Source organism: Camelus bactrianus, chromosome X (assembly GCF_048773025.1).
Source record: "Camelus bactrianus isolate YW-2024 breed Bactrian camel chromosome X, ASM4877302v1, whole genome shotgun sequence".
Lineage (NCBI taxonomy): Eukaryota > Metazoa > Chordata > Mammalia > Artiodactyla > Camelidae > Camelus > Camelus bactrianus.
Window position 1 is genome coordinate 101,472,841 of NC_133575.1, and position 22,340 is coordinate 101,495,180.

General features: G+C 35.3%; 1 long non-coding RNA gene across 7 annotated transcripts in view; it reads right to left on the reverse strand.

The window, feature by feature from the left end:
* The window catches only part of LOC105079659 (uncharacterized), a 48,409-nt gene that overhangs the window by 19,293 nt on the left and 6,776 nt on the right, over positions 1-22,340 (reverse strand). For 6 of the 7 annotated variants that reach the window (XR_012504898.1, XR_012504896.1, XR_012504895.1 and 3 more), the window contains exons 2-7: positions 16,762-16,802; positions 15,520-15,565; positions 11,585-11,682; positions 10,664-11,009; positions 4,224-4,365; positions 227-339 (exon numbers count right to left, since the gene is read on the reverse strand). This is a non-coding gene — a long non-coding RNA (uncharacterized LOC105079659). The remainder of the gene's footprint in view (positions 1-226; positions 340-4,223; positions 4,366-10,663; positions 11,010-11,584; positions 11,683-15,519; positions 15,566-16,761; positions 16,803-22,340) is intronic. The other variant, XR_012504901.1, reaches the window with a different exon arrangement.

Consider the following 22,340-nt stretch of genomic DNA (forward strand, 5'->3'; position numbering starts at 1 on the left):
CCAGGCCGGCCCTTAGGCCCTCTTCTCCCACCCTTCTAGTCTGGAAAAAAAAAAACGCTAACAAAAGGTAAAAGACCACTAACAAAATACTGACAAAACTGCCTTACGTTTTGCCCAGTTTGAGGAAACTTGCTCAGTCTACTGGGATCTTGCTTTCCATTTCCATTTATAATCTGAAGTCTAAACCACTCCTCCTCATCAGGCATTTCCTTTTGTTGAGCATTACCTTTCCATCAGATCTTGGCCTCACAGTTCAGCTCTTCTTCACTCAGCATTTGTTCTCCAGCATTTTCCCAATTATCAAGTTGTCTTCTAGGGACGAGTGTCAGGATGCCAGGACTAAATGGAAGAAAACTCTGTAAGTTCCAGGCCTGGAGAAGGTCATCTCAAGGCACCTGACTTCAAGAGCTTCCTAGATTCCCAGGGAGTCTCCATCCATTTTCTAGGACACATTAATACTTTTGTTTTCAGTGGAAAGCTGTTTTTTGAATAAGCCACTGAGATTTTTAGGCCATAAGGCCTAAAATATCTCGTACTGGTTCATGACACATCATCCTACCTGGGACACCAAGTGTACCCTTATATTTATGTTTTAATTTTAAAATGTATATTTATTATTTTTCCATTGTTTCTGTCACTTCTATAGCAGAAGCTAATTTCTGCCTTTCTATTTAAAACAGATATAAGATTATTCTGTTTCCAGTGAAACTTGGGAACATATTATTGGAACTTAGGATTTCAATGCATTCCTGTCTATATTTTTGAACTTCCATGTTGTTTCCAATGTCTGCTTTTCAGGTGGAATTACTATATTTTATTGTATGTACATTTTAAATGATATTTTTCATACATATTTCTTTAGTAATCTTTTTACACACATTGGTATGAACTATATAATTCTGCCAACAGAGATGTATTTGGTGTATATGTTTGCACATGAAATTTTTTTTAAATAACGTGTTGGATCATATTGAATCCAGTTTTGTCCTATATCTTTAACATAGTAATTATTTCACATGGGCCCATATCCTTAATTTCTTAATTTTTAACTATGAGTTAGCTTTGTTTTCCCACATAGATTAAGGTGATACACACCTCTTTAAAATATTCAAAACTAAAGAGATTATGAATTAGAAATTTTAATCAGTGTTCATAATCCCACCTTTTATACATAACTAGAATTTTTTAAATTTTGTGGCTCTTTTCTTTCCCTTGCAGATATAATAATGAATAGCTTTTATTCATAAAATAGGTTTCTATTTACTATATACTTTTATGTCATTCTTTGTTCACATATTGTAATATGAACATCTTGCCAAAATCTTATATTCTTGCGATTTGTTTTCTAGACCTTAAACAAATTAACTCTAACTCCATTTTTTTCATTAATTGACCATAGTTATTTATGAAATATCCCTAGACTTCAGATATATTTTGACAAAAATATGTTATTTAAAATTCTATTTTGCTCATGCATAATGACCAAAATAAATTTATTATACATATCCTCTATGGAAGTATACAAGCTATCTAAAGCATCTCTCAAAAAATTTGTAGATACTGACAGGCACATGCAGAGTAGATAAACAAGATTATACTGTATAGCACAGGGAAATATATACAAGATCTTGTGGTAGCTCACAGAGAAAAAAATGTGACAATGAATATATGTATGTTCATGTATAACTGAAAAATTGTGCTCTACACTGGAAATTGACACAACATTGTAAAATGACTATCACTCAATAAAAAATGTTAAAAATAAATAAATAAAATATCTCTCAAAAGGATCTCATTCATAATTAAGTATTTGTACCAATTTGATCTACTTGGCAATATTTATTTCATAATTTTATGACCCCCTTCAATGTGTCCTGGTTTCCAGTATGTCTGGGGAATGATACTTAACTGTCATTCTGACATTCCTTTCATCAACATTCTGGGGATTTCTTTTTCATATCTCCTCTATTGGATCTTCAATTTCATAAAACCCATATTTTCCCCGTTTTAATAGTTTCTAGAACTTTTTTTAAAAGCACAGGCTAAGGTAATTTTTTGAAAAAGGTTACATGGCAAGTAAATTTTTAAGACTTTGCATATCTGAGGATATCTTTACCCTTACACTTCATTGTAAGTTGGGCTGTGTATAGAATTCTAAATTGGAAAAAATTTTTGGTTTTTTTAGAAGACTTTTTTTTTTTACTGCATTCTGGTCTTCAGTGTTGATATTCAGAAGTTCAGTCATTCTGATTCTTCATATTTGTATGTTAGTTATATGATATTCCCTGTTACTAGTGTTCTGAAATTTCATAATATGTCCTCAGATAGGTCTCTTTTTATCCAGTGTGCTGGCAACTCGGTGGCTCCTTTCAATCTGAATTATCATTTTTTATATTTCTGTGAAATTGCTGGGAACTATTATCGGGATAATAAATCACATTTACAGATGTACTATAATTTTCTTAGTTGTTTTCCTTTTTCAGTTTTGAAAATTTTAAGTATGGTCTTTTTCCAGGCTCTTTGATGAGTTTTATATTTCTGCTATATTATTTTTAATTGCTGTGTTCCTTTTCATTGTAACTATCTTTTTCATTGTATCCTTTTCTTCTATCACAGTTGTAATATTGTCTCTTGCCTGTCTGATGATATTTATAATAATTTTTTTAAAGCTCTCTTCTCCCTTTACGTTGATCTTCTCCAATATAGTTCTATGTTTTGGTCTATATCTTTCATTGTTAGGGGCTCTCTTTTGATTAGTGTTTGCTTGGTATATATTATCCCATCATTTTTATTTTTAACATATCAATATCTTTATATTTAAAGTGGATTTCTTGTAGCCAGAATGTACCTGGCTCTTACTTTTATAAGTAAAATCTGAAAATCTGTCTTTGAAATGGATTGTTTAGATCATTTACATTGAATGTAGTTATTAATATGGTAGAATTTTAATCTATTATTTTGCTGGTTGTTTCCTATTTGTTCCTTTGTTCATCATTCCTGAAATTCTAGTGGAGCAGCTTAGTATTTTTTGATTCCAGTTTTATCACTATTAGTTCATCATTTATACTCCTTTGTAAATTTGTATGTGGTTGATCCAGTGTTTAAAAAAATACATGTTAACTAATCCCAGTTTGATTTCATGATTTCAAGTAATACATTGCTTCTCATGTAGTATAAGAACCTTGTGACAATACATTCTTTCTTCCCATCTTTTGCGCTGTCATTTTACTTCTAAAATATGCTGCTATCTTTCTAATAGATGGTCAAATATATTTTAAAATAATTAGAAATAAGGGAAAATTTTTTTTTGTATTTACTTTCATTTGAACAGTTTCTATAGATCTCTAATTCTTTGTGTCAATCTCGGGTGTCTGTCTGATATCACATCCCTTCTGCATGAAGAGTTTTCTTTAATATTTATCGTAGCGAAGGTCTGCTGATAATGAATTTTCTTAGTTTTTGTCTGAAAAAAAGTATTTCTTTTTATTTTGAAAGACATTTTTGATGGTACAAAATTCTGGGTCGAACATTTTATTTTTGTTTTGAGTACTCTTAAGATGCTAGTTTATGTCCTTATAGCTTAAATAATGTTTGACCAGTCTGCTAGAAATCTCAAGAAATATCTTGTATCCAGCTATCCTCTAGATTTTCTCTTTATCTTTGTTTTCAGGAGTTTGACCATTGATGTGTCTTTCTATGTGTATTAGTCTGTGTTTAACTACTTGATAGTTTTACCCCACAACTTCCTGTTCCAGGACTTCCTGGGAGCTGAGAGCTCAGTCCAGCCAACCCCACCGGCCAGCTCCTACACCTGGACCTCACCTTTGTCACACCACCATCAGGCCTTTGGCCAAAGCACCTATAACAACTCAGAGAAGCCAGGAAGGCCCAATTTGGGACCAGGTCCTGCTTAGCTCTTCCGCTGAATGGACCTTTTGAAACTGAAAGTCCTCACAGAAACAAAGCAATGCCGCAATAAGCATATTTTAAACTATTTCCTCATGATGGCAGTAGTGCATCAGCTATGCCAAAAAGTATTTTCCTCCCTGCCCCACCCGCCCTCTTCACCCGCCCATCCTGTCTGAAAAAACGTTACCAAGAGGCAAAAGCAAAAGGAAATATGGCTGCTTTGTATCTTGCCCAGTTTGAGAAAACCTGCTCATGCTAATGTACTTTTGCTTTGGTTTTCATCTGAAACCAAACTGAGGCCTCAAACTACCCACCCTTATCAGGCATCTTCTCTTTGCGAGAATTCAGTTTCCACTAGGCCTAGTCTTCACAGTTCGGTTTTTGTTCACTTAGCATTACATCGCCAGCATTTTCCCAAGTTGACTCCTCCTGGGAGCAAGTCTCAAAGATCCAGGCCTAAACAGAAAAAGAGAATGCTGAAAATCCAACCAGGAGGGTATCTCTATACATCCATGGTCTTTGCCTGGCTCATCTCTGCAGCTCTCAAATTCTCCTACATCTTCCAGGTAAAGATATAGGTTCTATGTGTTGAATTGTTAGCAGCCACTTGACTGTGGCCCTAAGAAGAGGGTCCACATAGCTCTCATCACTATATGCCATTCAGTGCCCCAGTGGCAGGATGTCAGAAGTTACTCAGTTTTGTCTCATACTTTCATTTACCATTTGGAACACAAGCACTTTCTCATGTCATTAAATGGCTTCCAATTACATTTCTATGACTTTATTGGAGGTAGAGGTGTATGTGTCTGTGTTACCATTTATCTTCTTTTTTTCTTAATGGAGGTATTGAACCCAGGACCTTGTGCATGCTAAGCACGCGCTCTACCACTGAGCTATATATCCCCAGCCCACCATTTGTCTCTTAGAGGTCAGTCTTAAAACCATTTCCTCATTAGTAAGTAAGATGTGCTTGCCAAGGATTCAGAAAGAACCATGTGCTTATCAGGAGTAAAGCACTGCCGTAAAACTTACGACCACTGATTATCTTTTGGATTATGTTTCCACTCCTCTTGATACAGAGTTCTATATTTGTGTTCAAACACAACAATAAATTTATAGTAAAACTACAAGTTAGAACATTGTGGTTCCACAAGACATCTTCACTCCTGATTCCTAGGCATTTAGAGAATATTATATCAAATTTGCAAATCCTCATTTTAGCAAATAAATCATGAAAAGTAGGACTTTTTATGCCCTATTTATCGTATATTTAATATATAGTATATATAAGGTATTTGTTACATATATATATATATATATATATACACACATACATACTTGTTTCTCCTTAATTATAATTTGACTTATGGGTGTAGTTTCTGCACAAATTCTTCTGCATAACCTTATATAAATTGTATGGCCTCATATTAATATATATTTTCCCCAGCTTGAAATTTCTTTACATTTTATTCTCTTCCAAGCAATTAAAAGAATGACACCTACTGTTGGCAACTTGTTCATATTTTGAGAAATTAAAAAACCAAAAGTAAATGGCACCTCAATCAAAAGTAGAAGAAATAACTTTTAAACCATCTCTGCCATACAATCTTACATGTTTCCCATGCATATATATATATATATATATATATATATATATACACACACACACACATATATATATTTTTAGCCTAAATATATATATATATATATATATATTTTTTTTTTAGCCTAAAATCCCAGCTCCCTTGTATGTCAAGTGTTCAAACACTGATTATAGTTTTGAGTTGTTAGCAAACATCATTAACATGACTTTGAATACTTTATATTTCTAACATTGCCTCCTTTTGCATTTCTTAGGATTAAGCAGACTGTCTAAAAAATTACCAGCTACATTAGCCATCTATAAAGTTCGATGAGGTCACAAGTAATGCCCATTTGAGCAGACAAGGATTTCCAAAACATGGGTGTCTTGAATCCTCTTGTTTTCTGTGATTAGTTAGAGATATAAATACATAAGGTCTCAAATGGCCACAAATAAGTTGTATCAATAATTTTTTCTGTACACATTTGAGAATTTCTAGACTGGTTCTCAAATTACAAATATTATTATTGGCTTCTTAAAATACACAATCTATCAAAAACAAATGGAAACACTTTATCCCAAATCCCACTTTTTCCCACATGAACTATTAACAGCTTGATGAGTATGCTGGTTTAAATTTAATAAAAGTTATTTAAAAAAAACTATTCTTGAGAGCTAAATAGATTTTGTCTACATGTCATCATTATACTCCCTATATTTTTCAGCACAGTACTAAACACACACACATACACACTAAATGTTTTCATTTTTCTTCAAACCCTGGTCACACAGTACATGGAGTTTGGTGCTATGAAATTTTGACTACTCAACACTGGACAGTGGGCAATTGTCAATAGTATTAACTATTCATGAGCAACATGGTAGTTTTTCATGGTTAAATCTCACATCATTCCTTTATTGTTGATCAAATCCTAAGAATAACATGCATCTGGAAAGGAATCAGTTATTTCAGCAAATATAAAGTAGTAAAGAAGTGACAGATTTATCTCACTAGGACTCAATAGATACACTATTGATGTTTGATCTATTGCATTCTGCTTTTATGTTACATTTATTATATAACTGTACATGTGTGGGCACCTGTGTAATGACTGTCAGGGTTTGTTGGTGTGGATTTTGACTTACATGATACATGTGGAAGATCCTTGCAGTTTGAGTTGGCTGTGTGATTAATTTTGAGAGGCAGTGTCTCTTGGACTTTAATCTGTGAAAGATTAGGCCGTCTGTCATAAAAGCCTCTTCATATGACATTAAATATGCTTCAGAAAAGTAGGTTTTCTGCTAAGCATAATTTGGAAATACTATTCTGTTTGAATAACAATTAAGAGTGAGGCCTTTAAATCTTGTGTATACACAGACCTGTGCACATTTTTAAAAGAAATACAGATTTTGTAACACATCCCTGTCTTAATTGCATATTGGGGTGATGTTCATTGCTTTTTTTTTTTTTAATTTCTAATGCTTTTCTTGCTTTCAACACTTCAAGACTTCAGACAAGTAGGTAAAACTTGAAGGTGAGCCATTAGAAACATCACTCTAGAAAGTCAGACACTGTCAGTTGTTTGGCTGTACACTTTCTAGATACTTCCCTTGTGACTATTCACTTTTTAGAATTCATGTGTTTATGTGTTCGACTTGAATTAATCTTGTATGTTATAAGTAGAAAAAGACAGCCTTTATGTTTCCTTTTCATTTTCCTTGTATTAGCCACCTAGGATGGTTTGATCCTGAAATTCCAACACTTGTGCTTTTCTTCCCTGAATCAAAGGTATGGACATCTCTCCTGATAAGGACTCAACAGAATAGATTTTAATCTTTCTAAAGGCCAATGAAGGCTGCTGGCTATAGCTGAATTTGCTGTAGCCGAACCCAGAAAATGGATCCTTTTACCTTCCCCACTATCCACTCTTACAAAGGAAGCCTCAGTGATCCTCCTTGGCCCTGCCTCTCTGCGTTCCTGTGGGAGTGTGGCTGTGTGATCAGTTTTGAGAGGTAGAGTCTCTTGGACTTTTAATCTGTGAAAGATTGACCAATGTTGACCAACTGACCTCCAAAGAGTTTAGCCAATTGACAACGCTTCTCACCTGGTTAGGAACTTGTATAATTCTACAAATCATTACACAAACTGGATGATATTAATGGCTTTATTTTCAGTGGCTTGCTCAGGTTTATAATGAAGAGCAAAGGGTATTATGGGAGAACATGTTGAACTGCAGTTTACTTTGGTACTGGTGATTTTGAACATCTCTGCTAAGAAGACTTCGGTGCTGCGTGGCCTTTTATTGTGCCTGCTCTTTCCTTTGCCACCTTTCTTACTGGGTGGGGTTTTTGAAACTTTTCATTCTGAAACAGCTTTTGATCTGAGATGAGTGTCAATGATTGAGGAATAGTTAGGGTTGGCAATAGTTACAATCTCCTGTCACTAGGCCAAGGTGTCATGCTTGAATTCCTGAGACTCAGAAAGGTGCTGTTGCTTCAGCTTTCCATCCACTTCCTGGCCAAATGTAGTCTCTTAATGTATACCAAAAGGTGTAAACTCAAAATTCTTGAGCATGAAGAATTCTAGGCCTAGGGAATTCTGTCACACACAACTCTAACTTCAGATATGGGTGACTGTCTTCACATATCCAGCTTCCCCAGTCCAGCATATGATCAAGTCAAACTGTTAAAACAAAGCAGGCAGCTTAGCTCATCTGATGCAGGCTTTCTTTGCTATCTGCTTAGCTGAAGTAGAGTGAAGAGGTCACTGCACGTCTTCATAGGGTACTTGACCATTGGGACATGCTTTCTCAAATGTCTCCCAGTCTTCCTTGGCTACCCTTAAGCAAGAACAGCTTCAAGGGATAGCTACACCCAAATGCTTCAGATTTGAAATGGAGGCCCAGCTCAGGGATGTCCACTCAGCCTCACAAAAGGCCAAACCTTTCTCAACTCCTAGGCCTCACAGGAGTTCTAACAACTTTGGGTTTTGTCAGACTACTTCCTCTTGGCGGCGGTATTGCTCTGGAAAAGGCAACTGGCCCAGCCCCGCCCCCAACCCACACCAGGCCTCTACTCCCGCCTATTCAATATGAAAAAAAGCCACCAAGAGACAAAGGGGTCAGGAAACAAAGCTGCTTTGCTAATCACCCTGTGTGGTGGAAATCTGCTCAAAAGGACAAATTTTTCTCCTAGTTTCCCTCATAAATCAGGCTGAGGCATAAACCACCTACCCTCATCAGCCAAGTTTTCTTTTCAAGAATTTCATTTCTACTCTACCAAAGCTTTGCAGATTAGCTCTTCTTCACTCTGCCTTGATCCCCAAATTTTTCCATGTTATTTGCTTTCATGGGCAATTCTTAGGGATCCAGGGCTAAAAGAGTAAGGAAAATGAGGGAAATAAAGGCCTGGAGAAGAACAAATCTGGGCACTAAGCCATGTGGCTCTTCACTTATCTCACTGCCAGTTCCATTGGGAGTCCTCCATTTTCTGAGTGGGCACTAGGCCTTGTGTTGAGTGGGAGGCAACCATTTGGCTGGAACCCTAAGAGAAGGGTCCAGATAGCTCTCAAGTCTGAATTTCATACAATGTTCCACTTGGAGTGATGCATATACTCGACATAAATGAATTCCACTTAGAAGAGACATGATTATGTTTCAAAGTTTCATCATGTAACACTGAAACACAATTATGTTCCCATGCATGTGATTATGACCTTCAGTGGCTTCCTATGACTTTATTATTATGCATATATACGACACTAATTAAGTCTTAGAGCTCAGTCTTTTAGCATTTTCTCATAAGCAAATAAAAAATGGTGCTTGCAAAGGGTTCAGAAAATAACCATGTGCTAATCAAGATTTAAAAAACCTGTATTAAGCACTGAGAACCTTTTGCACATGTACTTCCATTCTTTTAACACACACACATAGTTCTGTATTTATGGTAATAAACTACAATAAATTTACATTTAAATTGGATTTATATATGCATCCTATTTTAGACCCAAACTTCAGATTTCACTTCTGATTCCTGGGTAGTTTGAAATTATGAAACATTTGCAATACCTGGATTTTAGACAATAGAACATTTGCAAGAAACAACTTGATTGATCTATTAATTAAAGAATATTAATTAGGTTCTCACTTAATCATTTTTAATTCATACACAGGACATAAAGTTCCTATAATGCCACCATTCAGGAATCCTGATTTTGAGATTTGCCTTACCTAATCATTAATATGACATACATATACATGTATTTTTTTCCCTAAAACTAATAATGAACACTGAACAGACACTGAATACTTATGCACCAGAACATTAGGGTTTCTTTTTTTTAATACTTCTCAAAATTTACACCCAATTTTTATCTTAAAATTTTCTTTAAAACTATAAAGAAAGAAAACAGAATTCAATAATTGAAGGTTGAAATTCCATCACCCAGATGTGTACCCTAAGAAAACTTTACAGTGGATGCATTCACACCCTTTACATGCAGCTATAATCTTTCATTAATACCTTGTTTTATATAAATATAAATATGGATATAAGAATGTCGACTGAGTTGAAAAAGCATACTCACTATAACACTGACCATCATTGTAGATATGTAGCTTCCTAAAATGCTTATCTATAAATATATTTATATATAAACAATTTACACACACACGCAAACACACACAGGTTGCCTCTCTTTAAACATAATTGCACACGTACTGAGTGTAATTTTACACAATCTTCAGCACTGCCTTATACCGTCTGCATACTTGCATATCAAAATATATTTTAAGTGATTGAAAATATTTTTATAATTTACTCTAGAAGACCTTTCTATTCCAAGAAATTACAAAAGTTATACCTCCTACTAACAAAGCATTCAAATTCTGAGAAATTATAAAGTAGAAAACAATCTGTACCTCAATCAGAAGAAATAACCACTTAAAAACATCTTTGCCATGCATTCTTATCTCTTCACTTTGCATATATGTGTACTTTAAAAAACAATGTTCAAATTCCCTTTTACTTTGAGCATTAAAACAAGTTTTCCTACTTTGCAGCTTGGATGCTTTTAAAAACATCACTAAATATTATTTGGAATTAGGATATGTTTTTAAATTTTGCCACCTGTTTTTGCATTTCTAGAAATAATCATGCTTCTTTACAATGTACCTGCTACAACAGCCATATATGAAGAAGTGAAGCGAGATCACAGGTAATGCCACCTCCTGCAGACAAGGACTTTTAAAATGTGGGCTCCTCTTCAATCCTCTTCACTTGTTTCTGCTTCTCATCTGTTTGTGCCAGGTCTGCTCTCATAGCAGAAGCCCACCCTTCTTGGCTTGGCTGGGCGGTTCTACTTTGCTTCAGGCTCTCCCAGCTCCAATTTGGTGCACCTGAGACCTCCAGCAGCACACTGGGTCCAGCTATAAGCCTCCAGGAATTGTCCTGTCCTCTGCGCTTTGCTACCACAAAGGGCCCAGTTCTCAGAGCATGGGAACGCCACGTGCTCTGAGGGCTAGGAAAGAGAAAAATACCCACAGGCCTAGTACTTTGTTAGTGGCTTCCTCTGGTCCCGCCCACACTGGCAGAATACCAAGACCCCACCCCATGACTTCCTGTGCCTGGACTTCCTGGCAACTGCTGGCAGTCCTGCCTCCCCAATGACTGCTCCTACACCTGAACCCCACCTTTGTCTAGAGCTCCCGTTGGCTTCTGGAGGAGGCTCTGAGCCCATCTTGGGGCCCGGCCCTTCAGCCTCTTCACAGAAGGGACCTTTCCAAACTAAAAGTCCTTTCAGAGAGGAAACCTTGGGACTTTTTCCAGAAATTTCCTCATGATGGCAGTATTGCTGCAGAAATTCTATCTTAACACTGTCCCATGCCCTTTTCTCCCGCCCGTCCAGCATGAAAAAAATGTGACCAAGAGATACAGGCGGCAAGAAATATGGCTGCCTTGCTTCTTGCCCAGTTTGCAGAAACCCACTCACACTATTGTGATTTTGCCTTTGGTTTCCATCTGCAATCAAACTGAGGACTAAACCTACACTCTCATCAGGTGTCTTTTTTGTTTAAGAACTCAACTTCCACTTACCCAATCTTTGTGAACTCAGCTTTTTTTACATTGCCAGTGTTTTCTCTTGCTATCAAATTATCTTGGGATATCAAGAGGCAAATCTCAGGGATCCAGGCCTAAAACGGAAAAGAAAATGGTTGCACCTAAGAGCTTGGAGAACAGCAAATCTAGACACTTGTACACATGGTTCTTGACCTGACTCACTTCCCAGGTTCCCTGGGAGTCCTCCTCCATTTTCTGGCCTGGGTACTGGGTCTTGCGTGTATTTAAGGAGAAGCAACTATTTGTCTGGAACCCTAAAAGAAGTGTCTAGATAGTTCTCAAGAGTACGTGCTATACAATGTCCATGTGAAATGATACACATACTCAAATATGTATAAATTCCAATCAGAGAAGACATGATTTAGCCTCATGTTTTCATAATTTAACATTGGAACACAGTCACATTCTAATATCATTACAGGGCCTTCAGTGGCTTCCTATGACTTTATTGTGTATGTGTGTTTCACTGATTATGTCTGAAGTATCAACAATATAGCATTTTATCATACATAATTATGACATGGTGCTTGAAAAGGATTCAGAAAATAACCATGTGCTGATCAAGAGTAAAGCTCTGCCATAAACAGCACTCGTTAGTACCGCTGATAAACATTTGGATTATGTTTCACCATGCCCATACAAACTCACTTCCCATATGCTCATGCACTCGTTTCAGTACACACATACACACATGTATATTTAGCTTCATACACAAAAATTAGTTTACACTAAAACAAGATTTATTTGTATTTCACAATTTGGTTTGTATTTTCATGAAAAATTTGCACGACCTGATTTTTAGTAAATAAAACATTGGCAAAGAGCTTCTTGATTGCCACATTCATCAAAAATGTTAGGATCTTAATGAAGAAATGTTCAGTTCATAAGACACTTATTTAACAACTGGAAATTTAATGCCTATGATGCCACCCCTCAGGTATTATTACTTGAAGAACTACTTTCTAATCTTTATTATGCTAACATGATACATATATATATATATGTATATTCTTAGACAAATACTGAATGACAATACATGTGTGCCTCAGAAATTAGTTTTTCTCCCTTCTCAAAAATTTAACCCACATTTTAATCTAAAATTGAATCTTAATATTTTATTATTAGAAAATATAACAGATTACATTACTATATAAATAAAGTTTGTCTCTGTATCACTCTAACATTGTGATCCAGGTGTGTATTCTATCAAAGATTCAAGGTGAAAGCATTCACATGTTTTATAGTCATCAATAGTATTTCATCAATGTTTATTTATTTATTTATTAAAAATGAAGTCTTTCCAATTTTTCATGATAATGACAAACTGTCCAGGAAACAGAAGTGAAAATATGATCCAAGCCATTACATATGAATAAATCCCATTTTAATATAAACGTATTATTGTGTATGAAGCTAGGTATCAGTTTACATTTGCATACGTATATACACATATACATACACACACAAACTCCACAACATGCATATATGGACACAGAGGGTGAAGTTTGGGTGAAGTTTAATGGCATTCTTATTATAATAATCACTATGATTAAAATATATAATTTTTATACATGTGTACACATATAGATGGCTATATATAAATGTACAAATACGTGTTTGTTTCTTTTTAAACATAACTGGATGCATACTGAAGTTAGTTCTGAACAAAATCATTATCTTATACAGTTTCTATATTCTCATATACATATACGTATCTGGAGAACTTGGAAATTCTTTATTCTCCTGTAGGAAGACCCTTATTATTCAAGAGATTTACAAAAGAAATACCTGATGTAGGCAAACTGTTCAAATTTTGAGAAGTCATAAAGCCAAAAATAATAGTAGTTCAATCCGAACAAGAATAAAGACTTTTAAAATGGCATTCTCACCTCTTCCTTACATAACACACTAATAACTTCTGAAAAATCAAATTCCTTCAGACCTCTGGTGTTCAGATATGTTTTCTGCATTTATTGTAGCTAGACTACTTCCCAAACTTCATTAAATATTCTTTGAAATACTGGTTATTTTTTTAAAAATAGCCTCTTAAGTTTGGAATTTCTCAAAATTAGACATGCTTATTAATAGTAAGTCCAGGTATGACAGCCAGTTTATGAAGAAGTCCAAGGAAGTCACAGCAATGCCACTTTCAACAAACAAGGACTTGTAATATGGTTGTATCTTCAGTCCTCCTGTTGTGTATGCTCAGATTCCTTAGTTCTCATGAGGTCAACACAGCACACTTGTTATCAATAATTTTTTTTGCACATGTTTGTCCTGGATTTGCTATTGAATTACAGCATTAATATAAATATTGTGAAGAATTTTGCAGGAGGCACACATCTCTGAATGACAACCTATCCCCAATCAACCTATCCCAAGGGAACTACTACAGACAGCTTAATCGGTCCATGTGATCAAATGCTGTAAACAAAATATACAACCATTCATTCATGAGAGCTAATATTATTTAACTAAATAAATATAGCCTACTGCTCATCAATAAACTCCCCTATTTGCTCTCACAGAGCTTAAAATACACAAACACTCAACCACAGATGAACACATCATTATTTATTTTCCTCACTTATATCCTGGTTATACTGTAGGTGAAGTTTTGCATCCTTGCCTCTTTACTCAGCAATGGATAATGGATACTCATAAATTTCCTTTGCTGTTGATCAACTCTACTGATAATATGCATTCGGCAAAGAAATGATAAATTAATAAATTATAAAACAGGAAAGAGGATACTCTCGATGACATAAACACAATTGATATTTCAATCTATTGCATTCTGCCCTTTCTTCTATATGCATTGAGTTTGTCTGCATGTATGTGTGTTTCTGTGCTTCTGGACAGGGGTTTTTGGCTATAACTTTTAACTGACATCACCTAAATATGGGATTTTCTTGTGGTTTGAAATTTATCCTTTTTCCACACTTTTCTCAAATCTTTTGTAGCAAGGCCATTTCAAATGTCATTAAATATACCTAAGAACACTGGATTTTATGTTAAGTAATAATTTGCCAAAAGCTTTTGTTTCTGTGACCATTAAAAGTAGGACATTTAATCATTCCAGCATGTACATAGAACTATGTCTATTTTTACAGAAAAAGTAGCATCTTATAATAACTGATCCTTTATTACTTGCAGTTTCATTAAATTTATATTTGGACCATTTTTGTTTTCTTTTCTGTGAATGTCAAAAGTAGCCCTTGTTTGTTTTCAAAAGTTTAATCCTTAAGACATGCATAATTAAACTGTGTAGTTTCTACCTTGTACTATTTTCCCCCCAGGTTTATTGAGATGTACTTGACGTATCATTTACGTTGTGTTCTTGAGAGGTAGATCCCATTATTAGTTTGCTTAGAAACTTTCCAGATACTTTGCTTTGTGCATATTCACTCTTTAGAATCCAAATGTGTTTATGGTTGTAGGTAATCATAAGAGAGAGAAAACAGTATTTCATTTTCTGTTTCTTTTTCGGAGTAAACTGAGAGAGTCTGATCTCGAAGGTCAAATAATTTGGTTTCCTCTAAGTCAATAGTGTGAGATAGAGAGATTGGAAGTTAGTCTTTATGAAGTCTAAGAAAGACTCCCTTATATGTTTGTAGAAGTATGTGTGTGTATGCAATTTAAAGTTTTAGATGTACATAGAAGCATGAAAATGTGACCCATAACCAAGAGAAAAATTAGTCAATAGAACCTGGCCCAGATGTAACTGGATAAATTGAATGAACAAACAAGGATTATAAAAGAGTTCTTATAAATACATTCAAAGTTATGGAAAATCTGAGCATACAAAGAGAGCAAAACAAAAAATTAAATTAAAAAACAGAAACTAAACATCAGAACCAAATGGAAATTCTAAAACTGAAAAATTATATGAAATGAAATGAAAAACTCACCAGATGCTGAATAGCATATTCAAGACTGCAGCACAACTGACTGGACCTCAATGAAAAAAAATTAATTAAAATTATGGCTAATTCAAAAAACTGCAGGAAAAATATCAGTGAATATGAAACATAACAATAATCACCCAAAATTAAGCACAAAGATAAATAATATTAAAAGATGGAAAGAGGCACAGTGACCTTTGGAACAACATCAAAATAATATTTATGTACTTTGAGTTCATGAAGAAAAGAGAGAAATTGCAAGAGTGAAGGGCAGAACATATTTGCAGAAATAAAAGTAAGCCATTTGTCAGATTAAATAAAAATTATAAATGTTCTGAGTGAGGAAGATCAAATAACCCAAATAACCCAAAGAAAACCAAAATAAGGAAAATAAAATCAAATTTCTAAGTATCACTGATAAAAAGAAAATCTTAACAGTAGGCTGAGGAAAGACTGGTTACATAGAGGAGAACAGCTATAAGAATGATGGATGACTTCTCATTAAATTTGATGCAAAGTATTCAAAGGATTACCACCCATAAATTACTGTTAGAAAAATCTGTCAATCTAAAATTTTCTATCCAGAAAATGCAGCCTTCAAAAATTAAGGCAAAATAAAGATATTTTCAGGCAAACAGAAGCTGATAGAATTGGTTATACCAGCAGATCTGCTCAAATATAAATGTTAAAGAAAGTTCTTCAAGCTGAATTTTAATGATGACATATGGAAACTCCGGGCTGTAAGAGAGGAAGATTGATGGAAATAGTAAATATATGGGCAAATATAAAACAGGCCTTATATTTTCTTAATTTCTTTAAAGGAAATTGACTACATAAAATAAAAATAATAACAATGTATTGTGGTATTTAAAACATGTAGCAGTAAAATATTTGTCAATAAAACCAGAAGATTTGAGTAGGGAATTACCCTCTTGTAACTTGATTGCATTATTTTATATCTAAACTAGTATAATAGTATTTGAGGGTACTTTTATATTTTAAATTCCAGCATTGACCACAAATAGTGGTATATCTAATAAGAGAGGAAATAAAATGGTATTTTTAAAAGCACACAAGTAATTCCAAAGATGACACAAAAGGAGCAAAAAGGAAGAAAGATCATATTAGACTAAATGAGAAGAGCAAAATGGTAGATATAAACCCAACCATATGAATATTAAATATAAATGGACTAAACTCCAATTAAAAGGCAGAATTTGCCAGTATGGATAAGTAAGGAATACTCACCTATATGATGTTTAATGTATATTACAACCGCAGAACATAGACTAAAATTAAACAGATGGAAAAGTTACATTACATAAACACAAATCATAAGAAAACTAAAGTAGCTATGGGCATACCTCATTTTATTGTGCTTCACTTTACTGGACTTTACAGATAAAGCGTTTTTGGTTTTTTTTTTAACAAATTGTAAGGTATTTTTTTTAACAGTGCCTGATTTATTAGCATCAAAAACAAAAACAAAACCCCCTAAACCAGTTTTTATATACAAAACAAGCTGATTTTTGTTTTCAAGTGTTAAAAGCACTCCTTAAAAATTAAATAAAATTTAAAGAATGGATTAATGGATTGTTCTTCCTGGAAGCACTTAAGTGAATGAATATTCGACAATGGAGATATTAAATGCACACCATGCAGGCCCTGGACGGTCACAGAGGCTGCAGGGACAACCCTGCATTGTCAAATGGTACACTTTTTAAGCAATAAAGTATTTTAAAATTAAGGTATGCACATTTTTTAGACATAATGCTATTGCACAATTAGACTACAGTATAGTGTAAACAAAACTTCTGTGAGCACTGGAAAACCAAAAATTTGTGTGACTTGTTTATTCTGATACTTGTTTTATTGCAGTGGTCTGGAACGAAACCCATATCTCCAAGGTCTGCCTGTATGTAATTGTTAGTAAACTAGATTTTTAAGACAAAACGTATTATCAGAGGGGAAGAGGGATATTTCATAATAATAAAAGTTTAATTTGTCAAAGAAATAGAACACTGTATAACATGTGACTAAAACAATTTCAAAAATTAACCAAATACTGACAGAACTAAAGGAAGAAATATAGAGAACAACAATTATACTTGGCAATTTCATAAGTCTCAGTAATTATAAGAGCAAGTGGACAGAAAATCAGTAAGGATAGAAGAGACTTGAACAATAATAAGAACATAATCAATATAATTGACTTATGGAAACACTCCACACAACAATGGAAAAATATATGTTCTCTTTAAATAGACATGGAATAATCACCAATGAAGACTATATGCTTGGGAATAAAAACCAGTGTCAATAAATTTTGAAAGGATTGAAATTATTCAGAATATGTTTTCTGACCATAACAAAAAGAAGAGAAATAAAAATACCAAAGATATTTGGAAAATCTCCAAATATTTTGAAATTAGACAACACACTTGTAAGTAACTCATGGATTTTTAAAAAAGAAATATAATAAGAATTTTTAAATATTTTGAGCTGGAAGTAATAAAAAATATGCCAAAATCTGTGAGATATAGGTTAAACAATACATAGATACAAGTATAAAGCTCTAAAATGACTGTATTAGGAAAAAAAGTATGTTTAAAAACCATTCATTGAAGCATCCACCTTAGAGAGCTCAAAAAGCAAGAGCAAATTAAGCCCAATGTAAGCAGAAGAAAAGAAATAATAAATATATAAGAGCAAAAATGAGTAAATTAGAAAAAGAGCAAACAATTGGAAAAAAAAGTAATGAAATAACTATGTGTCCTTAAGTTTTCATACTCTACCTAGAGTTAAAGGGTTACCACTTCATGCAAAATATGGAATCCCTACAGCAATAATGGTCCACTTACCATTCCCTGGTGTCCTTTATGCTATAGTTGTCATATGCAGTTCATCTATATAAATTATAAACTCCACAAAATAATGTTATAATATTTGCTTTAATAATTTATATGTATTTTAAAGGAACTAAGTGGAAATAGTCGTTCCTCGGTATCGACAGGGTATTGGTTCCAGGACCATCCCCTACAGATACCAATATCTGAGGCTGCTTAAGTCCTTTATATAAAATAGTGTAGTATTTGCATATAACCTACACACATCCTCCCGTACACCTTAAATCATCTCTAGATTACTTATAACACATAATATAACTTAAATGCTATGTAAGTAATTGCAATACAATGTAAATGCTATGTAAATAGTTAACGGCACACAGCAAATGCAAGCTATGCTTTTTGGAACTTTCTGGAATTTTTTATTTTTCAAATATTTTCAATTCACGGTTGGTTGAGTCTGCAGATGCAGAACCCATGGATACAGAGTACTTAGTGTATAGTCTTTTGTATTTACCTAGATATTCAACATTTCTGATGTTCTTTGTTGGCTCCTGGAGATGTCTATTACTCTCTGGTGTCACTTCTCCTCAGCTTGAAGAATGTCCTACAGCATTTATTTTAGTGTATGTCTGCTGGTAACAAAGAATTTTAGTTTTATTTTGTCTGAAAACATTTCACTTTCATCTGTGAAGGATATTTTCAGTGGATACAGAATTCTGGGTTGCTTTTTTTTCCTGTCAGCACTTTCAAGAGGATGTCCCATGTATACCTAAAACTAATATAATATTGTAAACCAACTATACTTCAATTTTTAAAAAATGAAATCACAAGAAAGAGGATGTTCCATTGTCTTCTGCTTTCCATGTTTACTGATGAGAAATCCTAGCTATCTGAATAAGACATGTGACATATGATAGTAGTAGCATTTCAAGTCTATGGGGAAACCACTGCCTTTTCAATAAGTGGTCTTGGAACTATTGGGTATCCATGTGTACAAGTGAAACTTTACTCCTCCCTCACACTACATACAAAACTCGATTCCATTGTCCCTTTTCAGGTAGTCAGAGACGGCAAATTCATCACAAGTCTGTACCGGTATTATGGAAAGCCCAAGGAATGGTGGAGGGCTTTGAGGGATTTGGGAGGTGAGACAGACTCTCTAAACAAGGGTTGGAAAACTATGGTTTGCAGAATAAATCTGGCCATTGATCTGTATTTGTAAGGCCTGAAAGCTATGAAAAGTTTTTACATTCTCAAAGAGTTGTTAGAAAAAAATTAAGAATATATGACAGAGACCATAAATGGCCTGCAAAGCTTAAATTGGTCACTATCTGGCCCTTTGCAGAAAGTTTGCTGTCCTCTTCATCTAGGACTAAAGATATCTTCACCCACATTATTTCCTAGTTAAAGAAAGCATTTTCTTAGAAACCACAGTGTGGTCATACGTGCACTTCCTCTTCACAGGGATGGCATCACTAAAGTGATCCGATAATGGTCTAGACTAGTATTTGTGTTAGGTCAGGCCCCAGAAGTATATTAGAATGAATGACTACCACATACAAGTACCAACCTTATCTATGATATGCTCTTACACGAAACCAACAGAAATCATTCCTGAGTGAAAGGCAGAGCCCTAGTGAATGGGGAGGTAGGAGGTCACCATTTCTCAGAAGCCCCTCAGACCACTGTCACACAGAATCAAGATGGCACCTCGTGGAGCTCTATTTTCTATCTTCTGGTCTAAAGGCAGCATGCTGAGAAGAGGGGTAATCAAGGCAGAATCTGAGAGACCACTGGGACCTTGGATTAGGGACTGTCTAGGAGTCAAAAAGAAGCTGGGAACCACAGAAACAGGAGAATGATTTTTAGAACTGTTAGGTTCTTTTAAATCTGTTCCTGCAAGTGTTGGCCCTGCTATGCCCTGAATGCTTCCCAGCATTGTCAATAGTTGTATCCTTAAAATGACAATTATCTGGGTGCTGGTCATCTGGGCTCCCAGGGAAGGGAGGAGGAGAATGGCTATTGTACCTCCCTCTGCAGCCAAGTTTTGGAAGACAAGGATGAAGAACCACAAAGGACAGTTCTAAATGGCAGTTACAGGGCAGATAAGAGTGAAGAGAGAGGAAGAAAGAGGTGAATTTCCCTGCATACACACATACACACACACATTCATTAACACTTCTAGCCTCATCCTCCCAGAGTAATGTGTTTTCTTTTTTTCTGATGCACAGTTATGGAGCTAAATGATGTCCACAGGTATACAAGAACCATCTCTGTTATATTACTTGGTGATTTTGGAAAATGGAGAATTTACATAAGACATAGAATAGCATGGTCATCAAGTATGACATAAAGATTAGGAAGACTGAGTGGCAGATGCGATGTAAGGGTTAGTGATGGATGAGGATCGTGTGTATGATGAGCATTACAAAGGTTCATTTTGGGGGGAGATACTTGATAATATAAAATAGTGGTTTAACTTAAATGGAAGAATTACATGGCAGCTGTCAATAGTGTGAATGAGGATCAAAGAATTCTGTTTACAACATGACTCAGAGCACAAAGAGTGATTTTAAATAGGATGATGGTTAGGGATGGATTCAAAATTAAGGATATTTCTTTCTCATATTCCTTGCTAAGCACACAATCACTGGTATTACAGTGGATAAAAGAGCAGGTGTAACTCAAATAGTTGGTGAGATTTAAAGATGGTTTCGGGGTCAGTGATGGGATGAAATCAGAGATGTTTGTTTTGAACATTACAAGAACACTGAGACTGATCTATAACTGAAAAGGGGCTTGATAGGAGTAAGGTACCAAGTGAGTGTCAGTGATGTGTTGAGGGTCATGTGTGTCCATTTTTCACATTAAATGGTCAAAACAGCATTTTTACTATTATGATTATTATATGAATGTTAGGACGGGAGTTAGGGAATGGGATGAATCAGAAATTTTGTGAGCATGGGGGACACCTGTTTTCTGTATAATCAGTCATGGAAAGTACTGATTTTACACATGTTAAGTTACTGGATTTGAGTTAGGGTTAGAGGTCAGGTGAGCAGTGAATGAAAGGTGAAAGAAAGTGCTAGGTTAAGGGACGGATTCAGGATGAATAGTTTACATATTACTTCACCAGAAAAACAGCATATGGTACAGATAGGGGTGGATCAAAGACCTGATGACAGTGACAGAGAAATGCCCCAGAATTGCTTTTACACATGGCCCAAGAGGTTTTATGTTCACAGAACCTCCGTGCCCTTCCACTGGACACCCAAGTTCAGATCCGCTGCTCTCTCTGTCCCCCCAGGTTGCAGTCAGTTTCACACCTATGTGATCCACAGTGGGTGTCCTATGCCCCAGTGGCCACTAGATGTCGACAGAGACCTGGCTGGATACCTCCTGTCTCAGGGGCTGAGGGCAGCCTTTTCCCAGCTCAAGTTTGTCTTCATCAGGGGGTTGAAATTAGGGCTCAGGACAAATTGGCACCCCCATATCTTCCTCTCACCTCTCACACAGGTCTTTGAGTGAACGAAGGCTGAAAACGACTTCCTGCTCACACTGGAACACTCCTCCCTTTAGAATCCTCACCCCCCCTGATCACACAGTGCGCACGACTATTTCCACCAATAAAATCAGACAGGACCAGTGCTTTGCACGCGGTAGAGGACGGGGGTCCAGGTTCTGTCTTGGCCTCAGCATAGCCCAGCCAACAACTAGGAGTACTGTAGGCTAAGGTCATGGGCCACATCTGACTAGCTGTGTGACTTTGAGCTGGTCACTTAACCTCTCTGTGTCCTCATGTATACCATGAGGATTGTAATAGTACCTCCCTCGTGGAGTGATTATGGGATTATTGTCACACTTGTGACAATACCTGGCATATATGTTAGCTATTCAATTTGTCATCTTAGACTCTCATAGTTAGGCCGCAGAAATTCTCTCTCTCTCTCTCTCTGTTTTTTTTTCTTTTTGGTGTTT